Below are 15,950 nucleotides of genomic sequence, written 5' to 3'. Positions count from 1 at the left end.
GGGCAAATCTTCCTCAGCAAAAAGAGGAAGATTGGCAATAGATGTTAGTTCAGGGTGAATCTTCCTCAGCAAAAAAACAAACTTGACAATCTTATTTCAAATTTCACCTGGAAGATTCCAATAGATTAAATTACCTACATAGCAATAAATATCCCCATGGATGTAACGAAAAGTTAGAGGATTGAGCCAACTCTTCGGTGACCCTGAGACTGGAGTAGGGAGGAGGCATCAATTTCAGTGATGCAGGGGCTTGAGATCTAAGCCCCTGTGGGGATGAAGGATGAAGCTTGAGGCCCATGCCAAGAAGACAACTATAATGGAATCCTAATCTAGAGCCAGAAGCCTCAAAGGAGTTCAAAACTGACTTAAAGAGGCTCTTCCCCTTGCAACAGCAAGACACTGACAACTTTCATCTACCTTGTTCTGATCTCTGGTTTGAAAATAAAGAGCCTCTCCTGAAAACTCCAAAAGTTCTTAGCTATGTTATGGGGAGTTGGAAGTTAGACATCACACTGTCTTCATCATCTGAGAACTCTTCCTCAGCTGAAAAATGTAACAAAGAATTGAACACAGGCTGATTTGTTCAACAGAGATCATCACACAGAACTACCGAAGATGCAGCTCCACTTAATATGACTTCAAGATCCAAAACGGTAAACACTCAAAGAAGTGATCATCCAGAACAAGTCCTCAGACTCAACACACAGCAGACTTAAACTGCTGAGAACTTCCAAAAATAGAATAAACTGATAAATACATTATACAAGCATGCTTAAAATAACTGGGGAAATAAAAGATAGACTCTAAAATGTAGGCAGGTACTAAAAGAAGAACAGACAGATTTAAGAAAATATCACTTGAAATACAAAAGAAAAATTTAGGCATGGAAATTAGAAATGAAGTGACCAGACATAGCTAATGAATTAGTGAAATATAAGGTAGAACTAAGTAAATTATACAGAATAAAGCTCTGTGAGATAAGGGGGTATGATAGCAAAGTTAAAAGACCTGGAAAATGGAGCAAAAAAGTCCGACATATGTTGAATAAGACTTCTAGGAGGAGAAAATAAAGAGAATTGAAGAGAGGCAATACTTTAAGAAATATTGAATACAGCTTTTCTAGAATAGGTGAAACACAAGATTCCTCAGATTCAGGAACCACACTGAGTCTCACACCAGAGAAATGAAATTAAACCTATACCTAGACATATTATAAGGATACTGCAGGATACAAAAAGCACAAAACTTATTTATAATAATGTACATCAGAAAAAGTCATTGACAGAAGGGGAAAAATTAATCACAGTATGATATCAGATAAGGCAGTCGTGTTTTTTAAACTTTTTCAAGATAATAAAAAAAGACAAAATATAGGCAAATGGATAAAGAGTAGGTAACTATTAGAACAATATACAAATAAAGATGAAGAAGAAACATGGGAAAAGGCACTCTGCCTATCAAGGACATGGAAATTAAAAGAACAAGATCTCACTATTTCTTACCCTTTATTTAAAAGCCTTTCATCACCAAGTTTAGGCAGAAGTGTAAGGAAATAAGCTGTTGTTTGTGAGAGTCAAATAGCATCCTTCCATTTGGTATTACTGCTTCATGGCATCTGCCAGAGAACGATATGCACAGCCACACAAAAGAATATGTTCCATGCACTAATGATCATTAATATTTGAATAGTTAAATAAAGTACATGTAATTTTTGGAATACTATACAGCCATCCAAAGAATTTATCTTTATATAAAAGCATATAAAGATTTAAAAGACCTATTAGGTTAAAAAAATAAAGCTGTATAATAATAAGTTAAAGATCATAATATGAGTAAAACGTACAAACACATAATATTACATTATGTAATTTATGTGTTTATAAGTGAATAGAAAACTATGAAAAGAAAAATTGTAGCACTGAAACAGTGACAGCTCTCAGGTACATTGTCCGGAGCTCTGGTTTTAAACTTAAGATGCATTAATCTGGTAACACTGACATCTTTATGGAAGAGAATGGAGAGGGCCATTCCCTTGGGGAGGAATGGCCATGTGGAAATTTAATTTTATCTGTGGTGTTTAAACGTGTTACAGCAATAGTGTATTTGTGAATTATTACTGTGATTTAAAAACACATTTAAAACAGCAACAACTAAAAGCTGTCACAAAAAACTGTGGTAGCAATGTGTGGAGTGTGGGATGCTTTCTTCCTAACTGACACTTTCAGAAATTGTATGCACTAGTGCATATGTGCATGGTAACGTGTATGTGTGAGTGTAACTGGATGTTAAAATGGGACTCTTCAATTAGACTGAACCCATACTATTTTGAGAAGAAAATAAAAGTGTTGCCTCCATTCTAAAGTGATGAGAGACCACTATGCAGGACTTGAGAAGCAGGGGGCTGTTGAGCCCACTTCAAAGGCACAAACTGACTGAGATGAAGAAGCTAAGAGAGAATTTCTTTCGAGAATGGTGCTGGTGTGCTCTGTCACTGATTCACCCTGTCTCCATGAAAGAGGGGAGGAGGGCTCTGCCTCTAACTTCAAGTCAAATGATGGGGCCACCTGCAAGGGAATCTCCAGAGAGCTTGACTTATGTCCCCTGGGGGTTTGTGTGTGTGTGCCTGTATGTGTATGTATGAGAAGGGGACTGGTGAGCGACACATGACTCAGAATCTAAGGGCATGACTCTGTGACTATTGACCTGAGGCTGCAGAGCAGAGACAGGGCCCACACCACCCTGAGAGGTTGTGATACCTCCCACAGCAGCAGGTGCAAAGATGCACAGAGACCTGTAGGTTCCTTCTGAACGAGATGTAGATGAACAGAGGTCCAGGTTACAGCTTTTAAAAATTCTGCCCAAGAGAACTGTCTAGAGGGGCCACATGATCCCAAAAGAGGCGGGAGGGACTGCAGGATACTCCACAGCTGAGGGAGGAATAGTAAAGGCTTAGCAGTGGACATGCATCACTCATGACATGGGAGAGATGAATGTGTGTTCCCAATGGGGAACTCTCTAAAGGATTTCAGCATTGAACATCCACTCAAGCCCAGAGAACACCAGTGCCAGATCACAAGAGTCCACAAAACCCACACTTCCTGCTTGTTACCAACCATCCCTCTATCTCCCTAACTGCCAGCTCTAGAAGCCTCAGCTAGCAAGAGGGGTGAGGGAAGGGGCTGACAGAGAAAGGGAACAAGAAGCCAAACCAAATGACTGCCCTCACCACAAGCCCAAGCTGGAGATGGGGAGAAACTCTACTTTTAGATAAAGTTTGCAATTTTGTGCTTTTCATTGGACTGGACCTGTTAATTACAATATGAGATTATTAGGAAGCTGAAAACAACCAATGGACTTTCTACTCTCTGAAAATGATCAGAGAAGTTACGGGGCCAAGCAGATGTAAAGGGATGTGAGGGCGGGGCAGGGGTTGCTGGTGAAATTAAATCGTTTACACTTCCTCTCTACAGAGCACTACTTTTATTAATATAAAAGCAAATATAGACCTGATTCTTTGATGGTATTGCTTTTAACTATAAGTTTGGAAACATTGTGTAATGTCTGTGCATGTCACCACTAAGATTGTTCAGTGGCTAACAGACAGACAAGTTGCCTCATTACATTATTCAAAAGCACAGATGTTAGACAAAGGAGCCCTCTAGTCCACACTGGCATTCAGAAACAAACTGCAAGTTGAACTGAAATCCAAATCGATGCTCATTGGCAGAATAGAACGGCTCTGGTAACCCTGAGAAGAAACTCATCAAATGAAGAGACTGAACATTCTGCTGTAAAAGTAGTTTGCTTATCATATCTGACCACACCTAGAATACTTAGTTGAATTAAAAAGATTACATCAATCACAGAGATTGAAGACAAAACTTTCAGAGAAACATTTTTTCCCCAGGGTTATATAAACACTCTTTTAATGTACTAGTGCCTAAGATTTCACTGACCACTAGTTTATTCATTGATTCAGTAAATATTTGTTGAACTAATGAAGAGAATGTTCTGCTTCTTTAGCTCTGTCTCTTGCATTTACGACTGAAGTTCTCATGAATTACCCCCTTTCTATACTTCTTACGACAGAGGCACTTGTGGTTTTTCTGGTAACCAGCAATAAATTTTACGTGATGTCTCATATGTTGTCCACAGCTGCATCCTTTGCCCTACATCAGCTTTGTTCTACCTTCACCCTCCACTGCCAACTTCCACTACCTTGTTAACTCTTGAAAAGCCTCCAGGAGGGACACAATAAGAAAAAAAGTAAGAATGACATTTGCTATAAAGAAAATGAGAGTAGTAGTGACAGTGACTAAGTAACTAGAATCATGAGAAGAGGGCAATTACTTTGCCAAGTCTAACTACTTTACCTGGTTGTATGAGAAAGTTATTTCTGAGCTGAAATGGAAATGATGAGAAAGAAGACACTCTGAACAAGAGCATTCCAAGCAAAGCAACCAACAAGTTTTTCCAGTGTGGCCAATGCAAAGTGAGTGAGGAGGTTAATGGTGGGAGATGAGATCAAAGTGGTGGTCAGACGCCACACCATGTAGGGTTCTATAGGCGAGGTAAGGGGACTGGATTTACCTTGGCTGCTGTGTGGTGTATGGTCTATAAGGAACAAGACTAGGAACCAAGAGACTCAGAAAGATGCTATTGTAGTCACCTGTGCAAGACTTGATAGTGTCTGGCCTAGGCTGGTCATGGTGTGAAAGACTAGATTGAGGATCTGTTTTGGAGCTTGAGCCAATAAGAATTGCTAATGAGGTGGGTAGGGTCATGAGAGAAAGGGGGGAATCATTGGAGACTTCTATATTTATGGTGTGAGCAAATGAGTAAATGGTGTTGTGGTCAACGGGGATGGGGAAATGAGCAAGAGGGGAGCAGATTTCCAGAAGAAAAACAAGACATTCCTTTTGGACATGTTGGATTTAAGACATCTGTTAAACCCAAAAGGGAATATTGCCAAGTAGGCATTGTGTCTATAAGTCTGTAGCTTGGGACAGAGGGTCCTGGTAGAAATATAAATTTGAAAGTCATCAGCCTTATCTATTTTTTTAGAGACTAGGTAAATGAAAAAGACTAGCAAAGATATTGAGCTATTCCTATATCAATTTACTGTCACTTTCTCCGGCCAAGACTGATTCTGCATCTATTCCCTTTGCATTAACATATATCCTGCTCTTCTGCTATTCACCAGTTCATCCTAGAATGAGACTTTTCCTTAAGGTGCCACGTAGAGCTATTAAAAGCTCAAATGTTGTCTCTCTCTGGTTTCAGCACTGAACATTTCCTCCATATAAGAAGTCGCTCATGGATCCTATTCATAGCTCCAAAATGAAAGTCCTCTGCCCCAAATTACTTACCCATTAATTACTTCCGAAAGCCATGAGATTTCATTTTGCTTTACTTTTTCCCATACATAAATTCATTGGAAAGATCTGGTCTGTTTTGGTTAATTTGATCTTTTAGCCATGATGAAAATCTTCCTCTGCCAGAATTCAGGATTTACATTTATTGTCTCACCATAGATGTGATCAGTGGTGTTTTTTAAATTAACACATCCCATAAAAACAAGTCCAATATATGAATCTTAAGCTGCAGGTCATCTAGTCTAGTTCCAATATTTGAATGATATTAACCCTTAAAAGTATAACTTAAAATTTCTGGTTCACCTCCGGATGTTTCAGATAATTCCGACTCTCTCTTTCTGTGGTTATTCTTTGGATGATTTTACTCCCTGGAGTATTATTCCCTGGAGTTCTGGGGCTCTTATTTCTTTTAGAAAAAAGAATGTCCTCTCTCACTTTGCAGAATTATATCAGGACTTCTTGTCCCCATCCCCACAATCTCCACTCCAAAACAGCCAATTAAGCTTTTCCCTATGGGAAAAAGACCCATTCCCACCATCTCAACAGCAAAATATTAAGGGGAAAAGATTAAGGCTAACCTGAGGCAGGTAGCGTGCAGGGTCCTCATTTCTTTCAAATAAATTTCTGTATGCTTTCAAAATTTTCTAATCCCCAGGAGGTAAATGATTACTCAAAACCTTTAGCACTTACATTATCAAATGTGAGGATTTTATTGGCTCAATGGCTTAATTTTTAACTTTACTTTTACTGTTTGTTGACAAGCAGGTCAAACTCACCAAACCTTCCTCATGCTTCAAACCCAGCTGAGGTTATTTACATCTTCCCTGACCTTCCAATCAGAAGCAATGCTCCTTTTTATAGGATCCTGACACTCCATGCCCTTGTTTACAGCGCTGTCACCTTCTCTGGTCTCTCAGGGTTATTATATTCTTCATGAGAATGGGGAATGTCTTGTCCCTTTGGAGTCCTCTCTCTACCATCCTCCTGTTTAATAGACCTAGGCTCTCCACAGAGTGGAGATTTAAAATATTTTGGTTGACTTCAGTGATTTTTCTGGTTTTCTGATTATAGCTATTTGCACAAAGACCATTGAGTTTTCTGTGAAAATTAACACCCTGTGATTCTTTTTCTCTTTGTAGCAAAACTTTTCAGGAGACTCATGCATACTTGTGATCTGTTTCCTCACTTCCAATTCTCTCTTAAGCCGACTAGAGACAAGACAGCCCTTGTCAAAGCCATCACAGACCTTTGTGCTGGCCAGTCCAGTGGTCACTTCCCAGGCCTTATCTGTCAAAGCTTGATCACTTCATCACTCACTCCCTCTTGACACCTTGTTTCACTTGATTGTCACACACCATTCAGGCCTGATTTTTCTCGTGCCTTATTGGTTGCTCCTGCAGAATCCTTTGTGCTGAATCCTCATCTTTTCACTAACCTTTAATGCTGGTGTACCCAGGACTCTGTCCTTGGACTTCTTCACTATCTAAGTTCACTCCAAAGGTGATCCTATACACTCTCTTTTCCTTACATGCCCTTCCTCTGACCTCTTCCCTGAACTCAGAACTTCAACTCTTCAGCTGCTTTCATCTCTTATTGAGGCTAGATTTCCAGCAAGCTCTGCAGGTGCAAAATCACAGTAACTTCTCTGCTGTCCAGTGAGCTACACATGTGCTCTCCCCAGAAAGATCTGGATCTCAGTCCTGGGTGTTCTCCTTCAGCCCAAGGGGTAATAGCTACTCCTTTTATCTCTGCTATTCCTCTAGTATTTAGAGTTCTCTTTACTTCTTACTAGCTAATTCCTCCTTTCTCCAGTCCTAAGTTAGCAATTCTTTGTATTAAACTTTCCATATTCAAATAATTGTGAAGTTTTTCTCTCCTGACTGGAACAACTGATACAATCATAGACTTCTCTTTTGGCATATTACTGAATATTGAGCCATTGGATCATTGTTTGGCCTTGGGTGCTAATTACTTAATGCTCTCCTAGAAATGACTTCTAATATTTAATGTAGGAAATAGACCACTTGCTCTGAACAATTTTGAGCATGTTGTCTTCAGTAGGTTTCATCATACTATTATATTTTCTACATAAGCAGCAATAAATGTATTTTTGTGTAATTTATCTGTGGTTCCATTTTTTTCTCCATATTTTCCAGAATTTTTCTGCCTCTTTTTGGAAAAAAGAATCCTGCAGTGTATAAGTATATATATATATACATATACATATACATATACACACACAAAGAGAGAGAGAGAGAGCACATGTGCTCAATTCAAGGAATAATTGACTTTCATAAACTTGATTATTCTTAGCTATTGAATTACGTCATTTCTCCTAATCGTATGTTAATCTTTTTAAAGAGCTTTAGACTTTTCTTCACAATGCTATGACACATTCTTGGTATGTTTGTCCCAAATCTCTGTAGTTCTTGTTTGTGTGTGATAATTAGTGAATATATGGATTACATTGTCTTGCTTCATAGCCTCATAGTTAAAAAAGACCTTTTATTTTGTTACAGTAATGTATTTGGATTTCTGTTTTCAGTCATTTCTTTAGATGTTTCTCTACATACAGTGCAAGAAATCAACTGCTTGGAAAATACTTTAACTAATATTCCTGAATATAACACAAAATGTCATCACATAGTGATGGTGATAAATATTTCTTGTCGCGTTCCTGACTCCTGGAATGGTATCAATATTTCACCATCAGACATGATATTGGGCTTAAGTTTGAGATATAGTTGGCCCATATGTTAAGAATGTTAGACAACAAGTTACATACAAAGGAAATCCCATAAGGCGGTCAGCTGACTTCTCAACAGAAAGCTTACAGGCTAGAAGGTAATGGCATGACATATTTAAAGTTCTGAAAAGAAAAAACTTATAGCCAAAAATACTCTACCCAGCAAAGTTATCATTCAGAATGGAAGGAGAGATAAAGAGCTTTCCAGACAAGCAAAAACTAAAGGAGTTTATCACCAATAACCTAGCCTTACAAGAAATGCTAAAGGGACTTATTTAAGTTGAAAAGAAAAGACAACACATAAGAATAAGAAAATTACACAAAAAAATAAATAAAATCACTGGTAAAGGCAAATATAGAGAAAAGATAGCAGATAAACCACCTATGAAGCTAATATGAAAGTCAAAAAACGAAAGCACTAAAGTTATCTACTTCCGTGATAAGAGGATAACAGATGCACACGCACAAAAAAGGAGGTTAAATATGTTACCAAGAACATAAAATATGGGAGGAGGGAAGTAAAAGAGTAGAACTTTTAGCAAGTGGTCAAACTTAAGAGATCATCAACTTAATATAGATTGCTCTATACATAGGTTATTATATATGAACCTCATTGTAATCACAAACCAGAAACCTATTATAAATACAGAAAAAAATTAACAGAAAGGGATCTAAACATAATACTAAAGAAAGCCATCAAACCACAAGGGAAGAGAGCAAGAGAAGAAGAAAGGAACAGAGAAGAACTACTAAAACACCTAGACAAAAGTAACAAAATGGAAATAAGTACATACTTGTCAATAGGCTAAATGCTGCAATCAAGAGACATAAGGTGGCTGATTGGATTAAAAAAACCCAAGATGCACATATATGCTGCATACAAGAGACACACTTCAGACCTAAAGACATTCATAAGCTGAAAGTGAAGAGATGGAAAAAGATACTCCATGCAAATGGCAATGAAAAGAAAGCTGGGGTAGCAATACTTATATCAGACAAAATAGACTTTAAAACAAAAACTGTAACAAGAAACAAAGAAGAGCACTACATAATGATAATGGGAACAATCCAACAAGAGGATGTAACACTTACAAATATCTATGCACCCAACATAGGGGCACCTAAATATATAAATCAATTATCAACAGACATAAAAGGAGAAATAGACAGTCACACAATAATAATAGGGGACTTTAACACTCCACTTACATCCATGGATAGATCATCAAAACAGAAGATCAATAAGGAAAGATTGGCCTCAAGTGACACATTATACCAGATGAACTTTGTAGCTAAAAAAGAATATTCCAAAACCACAGAATACACTTTCTTTTCAAATGCACATGGAACATTCTCCAGGATAGATCACTTATTAAGCCACAAAACAAGTCTCAATAAATTGAAGAAGATTGAAATAATATCAAGCATTTTTTCTGACAACAATGGTATGAACTAGAAATCAACTATAGGAAGCAAATTGGAAAAATCACAAATACATGAAGATTAAACAAAATGCTATTCAGCAATGATTGGTCAACAAAGAAATCGAAGTAGAAATTTAAAAAATCTGTAGGAAAATGAATTAAAATATAAGATGCCAAAATTTATGGGATACAGCAAAAGTGGTTCTAAGAGGGAAGTTTATAGCAATATAGGCCTACCTCAACAAACAAGAAAAATCTCAAATAAACAATTTAACAGCACACCTAAGGGAATTGGAAAAAGAGAACAAATAAAGCCTAAAATCAGCAGAAGGATGGAAATAATAAAAATCAGAGCAGCAGTAAATGAAATAGAGACTAAAAACGAAATAGAAAAAAAATCAATGAAACTAAGAGCTGGTTCTTTGAAAAGATAAAGAAAATTGACAAACCTTTAGCTAGACTCACCAAGAAAAAAAGAAAGAAGGTTCAAATAAATAAAATCAGGAAGGAAAGAGGAGAAATTACAACAGGCACCTCAGAAATACAAAAGATTATAAGAGATTAGTACAAAAAGCTATATGACAACAAATTGGATAATCTAGAAGAAATGGATAAATACGTAGAATCATACAACCTTCCAAAATTGAATAAAAAAATAGAGAATTTGAATAGACCAATCCCCAGAAAGGAGATGAAGACAGTAATCAAAATCCGCCCCCCCCCCCACCGCCAAAATAAAAGCCCAGGACCAGACAGCTTCCCTGGTGAATTCTATCAAATATTCAAAGAAGACTTAATACCTATTCTTCTCAAACTCTTCCAAAAAATTGAAGAGGAGGACAGATCCTAACTCATTCTATCAGGCCAGCATTACCCTGATACCAAAACCAGACAAGGATAACACCAAAAAAGACAATTACAGGCCAATATCACTGATGAACATCGATGCAAAAATCCTCAACAAAATGCTAACAAATCGAATACAATACATTAAAAAGATCATACACCATGATCAAATGAGATTTATTTCAAGGATCCAGGGCTGGTTCAACATGCGCAAATCAATCAATGTGATGAACGGCATTAACAAAATGAAGAATAAAAATCACATGATCATCTCAATAGATGCAGAGAAAGCATTTGACAGGATACAGCATCCATTTATGGCAAAAACTCTGAATAAAATAGGTATAAAAGGAAAATACCTCAACATAATAAAGCCATATATGACAAACCCACAGATAATATCATACTCAATGTAGAAAAACTGAAAGCTATCCCTCTAAGAAAAGGAACCAGACAAGGATGCCCACTTTCACCACTCTTATTTAACATAGTATTGGAAATGCTAGCCAGAGCAATCAAGCAAGAAAAAGAAATAAAAGGGATTCAAATTGGAAAGCAAGAAGTGAAACTGTCACTATTTGCAGATGACATGATTTTATATATAGAAAACACTAAAAAAATCCACCAAAAAACTTTTAGAAATAATAAGTGAATATGGTAAAGTTGCAGGATGCAAAATCAACATACAAAAATCAGTTGCGTTTCTATACACTAACAACAGAGTAGCAGAAAGAGAAATTAAGAATAGAATCCCATTTACAATTGCAACAAAAGGAATAAAATATCTAGGAATCAATTTAACCAAAGAGGTGAAAGACTTGTACTCTGAAAACTATAAACATTGCTGAAGACACAAAAAATGGAAAGATATTCCATGCTCTTGCATTAACATAGTTAAATTGCCCATTCTACAGATTCAATGCAAAGTTCCAAAAACATTTTTCACAGAAATAGAACAAAGAATCCTAAAATTTATATGGAACAACAAAAGACCCAAATAGCCATAGCAATTCTGAGAAAAAAGAACTCTCTGATTTCAAAATATACTACAAAGCTATAGCAACCAAAACAGCATGGTACTGGCACAAAAACAGACATGCAGATTAATGGCACAGAGCTGAGAGCCCAAAAATAAACCCACACATCTACGAACAGCTAATTTTTTACAAGGGAGCCAAGAACATACAATGGAGAAAGGAAAGTCTCTTCATTAAATGGTGTGGGGAAAACTAGACAGCCACATGCAAAAGAATGAAAGTAGACCATTATCTTACACCTTACACAAAAACAAACTCAAAATGGATTAAAGATTTGAATATAAGACCTGGAACCATAAAAATTCTAGAAGAAAATATAGATGGTACACTCTTCGACATCAATCTTAGCAGCATATTTTCAAATACCGTGTCTGACTAGGCAAGGGAAACGATACAAAAAATAAACAAGTGGGACTACATCAAACTAAAAAGCTTCTGCACAGCAAGGGAAACCATCAATAAAATGAAAAGACAACCTAACAACTGGGAGAAGATATTTGCAAATCATATATCCGATAAGGGGTTAATATGAAAAATATATAAAGAACTCATATATCTTAACAATCTAAAAAACAACCCAATTTAAAAATGGGCAAAATATCTGAACAGACCCTTCTCCAAAGAAGATATACAGGTGGCCAAAGGGCACATGAAGATGTTTAACATCCCTAATTATTAGGGAAATGCAAATCAAAACTACAATGAGATATCACCTCAAGCCCATCAGAATGGCATAATTAACAAGAAATAACAAGTGTTGGAAAGGATGTTGAGAAAATGGGACTCTCATACACTGTTGGTGGGAATGCAAACTGGTGCAGCCACTATAGAAAACAGTATGGAGATTCCTCAGAAAATTAAGAGTAGAATTACCATACAATCCAGCTATTCCACTGCTGGGTATTTATCCAAAAGACGTGAAAACATGAATGCATAAAAGATATATGCTGTCCTATGTTCACTGTGGCATTATTCACAATACCAAAGACTTGGAAACAACCTAAGTGCCCATGAAGGGATGAATGGATAAAGAAGAGGCAGTATATATACACAATGGAATACTACTCAGCCATAAAAAAGATGAAATCTTGCTATTTGCGGAAACATGGATGGACCTTCAGGGTACTATGCTAAGTGAAATAAGTCAGAGGGAAAAAAATCAAATACCACATGACCTCACTCATAAGTAGAAGATAAAAATACAGCAACAAACAAACAGATAGATACAGAGATTAGATTGGCCATTACCAGAGGGGAAGGGTGGCAGGAGGAGAGTGAAAGGAGCGACTGGGCACAGGTGTATGGCGATGGATGGTAATTAGTCTTTGGGTGGTGAACATGATGTAGTCTACAAAGAAAGTGAAATATAATGATGTAAGCCTTAAATTTATATAATGTTATAAACCAATGTTACCACAATAAAAATAAACAAATAAATAAGATTATTAGTAAATTAATTTAGACCTCAAAAAAAAAGAACCCTATTAGTCTTGTTTTACTAAGCACTTTGTTAATGTAAAGTAACTAATAATTATGCACATATGCCCTTTTAGCAAATTTTAAATTTAACGCACTTTTTTGTGTGTTTTTTAGGTTTTTCTTTTAGCACAAACATTACATTTAATTTGAAAAGAAAAACTAAAACAAGCTATAGAAAATATTGCAGAAAATTGGGGAAATTTGAAAATAGACTGAGTAGTAGGGAATTATTGTTGATTTTCTTACATATGATAATGGTATCAAGAATATCCTTTTCTGGAGATGCATACTGAAATTGAAGTAAAATCCCATAATGTGTGCAATGTGGGTGTTCATCCTACTATTCTTTCAAATTTATGTTTTAAAAATTTAACAATAAATAATTGAAAAATTAATGAAATAAAAAGTGAATGATAGTGTTGGGAAGGGATACTATTAATAATAACATTTTCAGGTTAAATATAATTTTTGTGGTCTACTCATTTAAAACTTCCATGCAAATCTCGTATGTTACATATACCTAATTTAGTTTACTGGAAAAAATAGACTAATTACTATCAAGTCAGGGTTAAAGTGTCTGGTATTAAAAAATACAGCACTCTTTCATTGAATAATGGGCTTTAGGAAATTGTATTGGAAGACAATGAAGTAAGGAAATGATTTATTTATGTGCATCTTAAGATGATAAGAAGGATATTCTGAGGAATCATAACATTGGTGTGAAAAAAAGGGCAAATAACTTAAAACAATTTGTTAAAGTAAAACACAAAATCTATGGATATGTTTGTACAAAATATTAGTCCTAAGAGAAGAATTGAGAAGTCTTTGTGCCTGCTGGTCTTTCCTTGGATAATAATGTATCAGTCTTGCCCCTGCTACTCAGCTCCCTAGTCATTTCCCTCTGAAGTGAGACCACGTCAGAGAAACTGCTGTCATAAGTTTAAGTAAAAGCAACTTTGAGTTTTTAATGAAATGGATTGTTTTTGAAATAGCAAAAAAGACAAACTCATTAAGGAAAAATATCAGTTATGTCGCACATATTGTATACGCCTTATTTTACTTGCTTTAGCTTTAGAATCAAGTACGACAAACTACAATCACACCACCGCCCTCTGTGATTTCACCACAGTTCTTAACCACTTGTAGGGTTTTGCTTTTTTCCATACTTTGGATTGTCTTAAAATCATTAATCTTTTACATTTGCTCTCTCAGTCGGAAGAAAGTAGGTTTTGTTTACATAAATATGAGGTCATTTAAATATAAGATTCTCTCTCAAACTTGAAAATTGATCATGGATATGTCAAAATTACAAGGCAAGTTGTTACATTCTGATATTTACCCAGAACAAAATGTCCATGTAATTCACTTGACCTCGGCCTCAAGAGCCACAGGGCAGTGCAAAATTAATTTTTATGGAGAATAACAATGAAAAAAAGGGAATGAGGATGAGCCCTAGGTTCTCAATACTGTTGGTGGTGAATTGGAAGAAAGATGTTAACAGTTTTTAAATCTTTTGGCTTGGTATTATAAATCCCATACTATAGCTTTGCAAATGTTAATATATCTTAAGTTTCTTGGAAGGATATTCCTGACTTGAAGATATTTAAAGAATTTATACAGTCTTGGAGGTGTGGCGTTATTTGCACATGCCCTGAGGGCTTACTCTCTTATCAGCCAGTTGAGTTGAAAGCTCAAAGTTTACATAATTCCTACCATTGCTTTTAATCCAATCATCATTGAAGCATAACTCCTTCCATTATTGAAGTACAAGCCCTAAAATAAGATTTCTTCACCCATCCACTATCATCTACATATTTGTTCTTTCTCAAGAACTGTGTTGTTGTCACCAATGCCTAAACAATTGTACTTTGCTCCTTTACCCTAGACTATCTCCACAAATGACCCAGCCAAGAAGGATGGCAATGTTACTGCAAGACCCTGCTGTGTGGGCTACTCTGCCTACTGGCGGGAGGTGCTAAAGAAGATCCCCTTTCATACCTGCGTGCTCCCTGCAGCCATAAGCATCATGGGTTCCTCTGTTGGTGATATTCTCAGTGAACTGCTTTGGGAGGCCCCTATCATTTAAATCAAAGATTCTTTTTAGAGTACTGAGAATCTATAAAATAAAAGTTGTGATAAATTATAGTATCTCTTTTTATTGGCAGTCTATTGCTGAGAATCAATCGCTATGCTGAGTCTGTCTCCCGCATTGTGACTAAAGGAAGATGCAGTACCCACTATAACCTAATCACCAAAGTGACATACCATCACTTCTGCCATATTGTATTCTGTTGGTCACATAGACTAACCCTGGTACAATGTGGGAAGGGACTACACAAAGGTGCCAGTATCAGGAGGCAGGGATTATGAGGTGCTATCTTAGAAGCTAGCTACCACACTAGGTACAAAATTAAGTCTTCCAAAAATGATACTGTCTTAGAGTTGATCATGGTTAAATTTATGCTTAACAGATTTGTCTAATATCCCACAGCAAGACATATGGTGGTGATAAGGACTTTTTTTTTTGGCAGTTTCCTGACTCTAATGACAAGAAAATCATTATTTCACTATTGAATATAAATGCTGAGCTTACTTTTGGGATATATCCATTCAACAATTTTTAGAATTTATCCCATTATCCTCAGTTTACTAAGGGTTTTTAACTTTAAAGTACCTATAGCAAGTATTTTCAAACGCATTTTTAGTAACTGTTGTTATGAATATAATGCTTTATCAGTATTGACTTACTTATTTGGTGAATCACCTTTATGGATGTCCCAGTATTGATTCATCCTTGTATTCTGGAGAGGAACCCTAAGGCAGTCATCAAGGACCCCAGCTGCAAATGAGCTGCTTTAAGATCATCAGATATCAAAGTATTTTCAGAGCAACTAAGTTTCCAAAATAAGAGCTGTGATTAACTATGTTTTCCCTGTTTATATGTTAGTGGCTCTGAATCACACAGTTGGTTTGGTAAGACATGACGCATTTTCTTGTTGAATTTATTATTTTCAGATATAGCAAGCATTGATCAGGTGGATTA

General features: G+C 36.3%; 1 protein-coding gene across 3 annotated transcripts in view; it reads right to left on the bottom strand.

Moving 5' to 3' along the window:
* SLC17A4 (solute carrier family 17 member 4) overlaps positions 1 to 6,070 on the bottom strand; it is a 30,372-nt gene extending 24,302 nt beyond the window's left edge. Inside the window, exon 1 of one of the 3 annotated variants that reach the window (XM_001496316.4) lies at positions 5,954 to 6,070. The gene's annotated coding sequence lies outside the window, so the exon portion shown is untranslated. The remainder of the gene's footprint in view (positions 1 to 5,953) is intronic. The other 2 variants (XM_070244150.1, XM_070244151.1) reach the window with 2 other exon arrangements.
* Between the last annotated feature and the right edge of the window lie 9,880 nt (positions 6,071 to 15,950).

This window comes from Equus caballus, chromosome 20 (genome assembly GCF_041296265.1).
Source record: "Equus caballus isolate H_3958 breed thoroughbred chromosome 20, TB-T2T, whole genome shotgun sequence".
In the NCBI taxonomy this organism is placed as follows: domain Eukaryota; kingdom Metazoa; phylum Chordata; class Mammalia; order Perissodactyla; family Equidae; genus Equus; species Equus caballus.
The sequence above is the reverse complement of the archived record's forward strand: the minus strand, read 5'-3'. Positions and strand labels throughout refer to the sequence as shown.